This window comes from Apaloderma vittatum, unplaced genomic scaffold (genome assembly GCF_000703405.1).
Source record: "Apaloderma vittatum isolate BGI_N311 unplaced genomic scaffold, ASM70340v1 scaffold5485, whole genome shotgun sequence".
NCBI lineage: Eukaryota > Metazoa > Chordata > Aves > Trogoniformes > Trogonidae > Apaloderma > Apaloderma vittatum.
Window position 1 is genome coordinate 19,455 of NW_009715350.1, and position 6,121 is coordinate 25,575.

Genomic DNA, 6,121 nt, shown 5'->3' on the forward strand with positions numbered 1-6,121 from the left:
GCTCAAGTGAATGAATAATTGATGATTTTGGTGTTTGTCCATCCCTAAGGTCAATCAGTAACCCACTCTTGGAAGAATTCTTACATCCTGCTTCCACTCTGCTCAAGTGTCTGGTCCCTAACAGCTACACTCCTTCATGGCCAGTTTTCCAAACACCCAGATTCCTTTCATGTGAAGTTCCCCAAACCAGGAACTGGGACAAGGTTGAGGGGAGAAAAGTATTTAGAACCAGTGTTTCTGTCATGCACTCAGATGCAGTTTTCTGTGGCACTACTACAACCTCCAGAAAACGGGAAAAAGGCTGCAGATACTCACCTTAGTTTAACTGGGAACTGAGAGTCAGATTTCCACTCGTACTGTGTTTGATTTTTGAATATTGCCTCCACATAAGAATAGCTTTTTCTCCTGTGGGGATGACAGACTACCTGTTGAATGCTTCAGAGACCTGACTATATTTTTTCTTTTTTTTAATTCTTTTTTTTTTTAATTGCATTCACCTCCCACGCAGTTCCTTGCAGCTCCGTGCCTCATGATGGCAGACAACCTGTTCGTCAGCATGCCAGCCGTACAAGCCATCAGCCCTTCCTGCCAGAGCCAGGAAATCAGTGCTGTAGCTCACAGGGCTGGGATGCTGAGGTGGGATGAGAGCTGCTGATATGCCCAGGGAGGCATTTACTCATCCAGCATTCTCCCTTTTCTAGTTCACAAAACATTCAGCTGCAGCCTGCAACTCTCTCACGTTTATTTAATTTATTGAACAAGTTTCACCAAGAGGCGCTGCAAAAGTTCGCTATTTGCGTTCGTATTGGCACATTTCCTAAGGAACCTGAAATCATTTATGTTGCTTTATTGGCTGCCTGCTATAGGTAATTAACAGCATGAATTAACATGGAACATCCCAAATCCAATTTTTTGAAAATCACTTATTTTTTGTCCCTGAGATTAGAAAACATCAACTCACATACACAGTAAAATGTGTATGAAATGTACAATGTGCATGTGAGATGCACATACACCAAATACAAACCTAAGCAATCAGAGGTAAGAGCTTACTAACATTAATCTACTTCAAATCATTGTTCAAACTGCTTGAGAGACAAACATGCTTTCAGTGACCTTGCAGAGCATGAGGGTTCCTTGGCTGACATGACACAGAAGGCTCCTGAAATGAACAATGCCTGAACTTTTACCAAAGAGACACACAAAAAAGGTGGGTTGGAGAAGTACCCAAATGAAGCCCAATAGTCACCAAAGATACAGGAAAGTATCACATCACTTACTTCTTCTTGTGGTGTAATGGTAGTAAGATTAATTAACAAATATCTGAGCTAGGCTTTCATGAAAATTCTGTTCCCAAGGAAGACTCTTGTTGCAGAGAAGCCCTGGAGCTAGACAAGGGATTTGGAGGGTGGCATCGCAGGTACGTGCAGACAAAGCTCACACCAGCGAGAGGGAGACCTGTAGTCCCTGCGGGAGACCTCACTGGTGGGAAGCAGGTCACCTAAGGGAGGGCCGGGGGGTGAACGTGGTGACTGGTGTGATAACAGTGCTGGGACAGGCTCTGTGTTAAAAGCATCCCTGCCAGTTCCTTGGAAACGACCGAGAACTGAAAGCATCAAAGAAATAAAGCTGTTGCCAGCTGGAGGAACAATAGGAGAGCAAGAGCTATCTTTAGCTCACGGGATTAAATTCAAATTGCAAATGTGAAGGCGCCTCTGGAAGAAAAGGCCTTCCCTCACCAACGAGCGCCAGCGTAACCGCACGGCACAGCCCAGCACTGGCAAGCATCCGCAGCCCCTTTGTCACCCCCTGTCATACTCTTACTCACAGGAAGGGTAAAAAGAGAGGCTGAGGGCGGGGAGAACCTTTGGGAGATGTTGCAGCTCTCCCAAAAGACCAAATTTTTCCCTCAGTGGCAGCCCCACAGACTCTGCCATTGGTAGCCGCCCAGCTGCAGCCATACAGACATCAGCATAGAACAATTTTTCCTGCTTCTCATTCAGGGAACGAGACACCTTCAGGTTCAGTGGTAGCTTGTGCCTCTTCAGTCTACAGGCAGTGGATCTGAAGCCTTGGCACTCTGACAGCTCCTGAGGTGTCCCTCAGCAGCAGTTTTCAGCCTTTGCCCCTTTACCAGAAAGTCTGTACAGACTGAAAAATAAAAAAACAGTCCAGCATGGCTCTGTGGTGACCAGGACATATAGGAGAGCTATTGGGAAGACATCCCTGCTGTTGCCCTCTGAAAGGGGGTGTTGATATGCAAGCCTAAACCAGATTTGGCTTGCTTAGGTTGCATTAAGGGACATATTGTCTTGCCTTTAAGAGACTTTAAGATGTTCTCTTAAAGCACTGTCTCACTTTGAGACATTAGCTAGAGTGTGCTAACTAAGGGGCTGGTGGCTTGCTTAGGTCTGACAGCACACAGCAGGCTGGCTGACCACAGGGTACCTCTGCAACCATGCCCTCCAGGTGGCTACATTCCTTCTCACCTAGCTCCTGGCACTCCCCGCTGCCAGCGTCACCAATAGCCCCGCTGTGGAGCACAGGACACAGTCCCAGCAGAGCTCTGAGCCACGGCAGCTACACCGCTACCTGAATTCATTCATTTGAACATGTTACCTTGGGAGATGATCCGTGAAGCAGCCTAGTATTCCTTTTCATACCTTTTTGGGTGGGAGGAGGATTAGTGACCTTTAAAGAATTGTTAAGAGTAGATTTTGGGAAAAAGCAATATATAAAAAGTTGACCAATGATTGCATATGAAATTGAGCATGTTTGCCTTTCCCGTGTACTTGTGTTATAAAACAGTCGTGGGTAGGTTACGTCAGTCTCTTCTCTCAAGTAACAAGCGATAGGAGGAGATGAAATGGCCTCGAGTTGTGCCAGGGTAGGTTTAGACTTGATATTAGGAAAAACTTCTTCACCAAAAGGGTTGTCAAGTATTGAAACAGGCTGCCCAGGGAAGTGGTTGAGTCACCATCCCTGGAGGTGTTTAAAAGATGCGTAGACGTGGCACTTAGGGACATGGTTTAGTGTTGGACTTGGCAGTGATAAGTTTACAGCTGGACTCAATGATTTTAAAGCTCTTTTCTAACCTAAAATGACTCCATGATTCTATGTTTTCTAGCTGTCCCAAGTGGCTGCAGGGAGAGGAGTAGCTGAGGTTGAACCCACAGGGTTGCCGGTAGTGTGGCTGGCCCCTGCTTGCAGTGACTTGCACTCAACTAAGCAAGATGCCGGGGCATCGTGGTCCCAAATAGACTTTGAATCTGGCTCCCACGGTACAAAATTGGACAAAAAACAAGCTACAAGTTAGGGATCGCGGGCACAATGAAGAGAGAGCAGGGAAGGCTGTTGCCTGATAACTTGCTTAATGAATTGCAGGCTTCTGAGCTGGTTCGTTCGACTGGGGAAATCCAACAAACACCTCACACCCCAGCACTAGGAAATTGGTTTAATAGTCTCAATGCCTGTAATGAAACACCACTGGGAAGCAGGGGTCCCAGGTCTCACCTCCATGTGCAGTTTTCATGTTATAAAAAAAACAGTTTCTCTCTGATTCCACCAAGCGTTTGGAGGTCTTGTTTTCAAGGCACAATGATTTTTAAAGACAGTATAAAAGACAATCACAGAAGATGAAGCATGCAACCGTCCAGCCAGGGTGAGGTGCAAAGCCTGCCAGCAGTGCCACAATTTTTAACTTTGTGCTGCAGTCATCTGCGGGTTTATGTTTGTTATTTTGTTTTTAAGCAGCCACTCACTGGTATCTGGAGGGCATTTGCTACTCTAACACTCAGACTGAATGCATGTGAAAGGAAAGACTTGAGCTCTTTTAGGAGAATAAAAAAAGAAAGAATTAAATATAGAGGAATTCTTGCTGGCTGCCTGAGCTGGGGGACAAGGCAAAGAAAGCTGCTCCTCCTCCCTAGCCCTGCTCACCGAAGGAGGGAAGGGATGGGAGGTAAGCCCATCTGCGGCTGGGCAACAGCTGCTGCGGCAGTGTGCTGGCACAGCCACCCCGCCCCAGTCCTTGGGCCGCCAAGGCTGATGTGCTGGCATACAGAGGGTTAACAGTGAAGTTAGTTATAACTTCAGCTGTTAAAAATTCATGAGGTGTAAAACACAAATTGCACCTGGTGGATGAGCTGTCTTTAAAGTTTATATATTGCTTTCCCCCACCCTGCTCTGGTTCAAACCTCTGTCGGCACAAGCTTAATTAGAGCTCACCACCGAAGGGGGAAGCTCAGCCTTGGTGGGGCAGCACAGGTTAGGCGGGCACGGTGGGGGGCAGCCAGAGCCTGTCCAGACCGTGTGTGTAGATGTTTGGCTACAGGAAGCCAGGGGAAACCCACGTCCTACATGAGCATGACTGATCGCAGATCAGAATTAATTGTTCACTCTCGTTTCTTCCTTTTTTCAAACTTCTCAATTTGAAAGACATGAAGCGCTGCCTTTGAAGTCTGCGCTCTTTTTGTTTGGTTATTCCCGCAGCTCAATTTAAGTAATTTTCCTATAAAAATAAAAACAACAGCAAAACATTTTAAAATAGTTCCCACAGCAGGAAAGGTTTTAAAACAAACTCCGATCTCATTTTTTATGCGCACCGTACAATTTGGCACACATACGCCTTCCAGAATGAAGCTTTTTGAAATTTTGCTCACACTGTTCCCTTCTCCATGCCACTACTTTCACCAGCCTAGAGAGAGTGGGAGTATGTGAAAAAAGAGCAGGTACTGACATGCATATGGGAGCAGCATCCCCGTCCGTCAGGGTTTCTCCATGCCCTGGCTGACCCTGTGTATTCTCACCCAGAATTCAGTCCCCGAGGGGATTTTGCTTACATAATTCTTTCCCCACCCAAGAAAGACTTAGGGATAAGAGATTCAGCACAGAAGAAAATATGTAAATATCCAGAGCAAGGAGAATGAGCTTCAGCTTATGCATAGCTGACTGAATTGAACACAAACAATGATTGAGAATAGGATGGGCTGGAAGAGGAAATTTAAATATTTATCCTAAATGGTCTTTCTTTGCATTTCTTGAAATAAATTACTCCTAGCAATTGCAGGCAGAGATTGTTGATTAATTCCAGCAAAGGCAGAGAAACGGGAAAAATTACTGTACATCGCCTATTTCTGAGTTTCAGACAGCGCTTTTCATTTTTCTTTGTAGTCTTTGTGATTGGGCTTTTTGACTCCAGGGTGATTTGTGGGCGGTTTGCAGAGGAGTTTGTGGATCACGTCATATGTACAGATATAGATAGCGAAGCACCGTCACACGTACTGTATGAGTAAGAAGCACTTTTCATCCAAAGGGGTGGAAACATGGGAGATAACCTGGCCAGAAGATACTGGAGTGAACAGCACAGATGTCCGAAAGAGCTGTCTGCTGAGAGGGACCCATGCTGGGGCCTCTAGCACCCCAATCTCTCTTCAGCCACTGGCAAAAGCAGTGAGCACCGGGAGGAGAAGCTGAAATCAGGATGCTGTTACAGCTGGTTGAGCTGCGGCTGACAGAAATGCCCCGGGGCTGCTGGCAATCGGACATAAATTAGAGCAGTTGTGAAGATGTTTTAGTTTATTCCCAGGCATCGGTCCAGCCCCAGCTGCCTCAGCAGTGGAGGAAGATGTTAAAGCAGTCTGTCCTTCCTCACATGTCTGGCCCAGTGCTGTGCTCAGGCCGCCTGAGCAAAGGGGCCTCCCCACCCTGCATGAGCATCATTTCTCCCTCAGCCAAAACGAGTCCACTTGTGTTACGGTAGCAAACCACAGACTGGTTTGTGCCAGTTTTTCAGTGGCTTTAAGGAGACTGCAGTAGTTAGCCTGGTCTAAGCTACAGAGCACGGCTCAGGCGAGGCACTGTGATTCACTCAGCATGAATCCGATGAGGGAAACCGTCCACACAGCTACGGAGAAAGGTGCTTTGTAATTTTTTTCTACCAGCCTCAGAAGTCAGAGCTGAGCTTTGCACGCCCTCTGAAACCCCACGACCAGCTGCGCCGCAATGCACATAATGAAAGACCGAAGCGGCTTAAAAAAAAACGCTGCCACGCAGGCTAATCCCTCTGAAACCCCAACAAAGTCGGAGCTGAGCTCTCACTCAGCCTCTCTCCCTCTGTGCC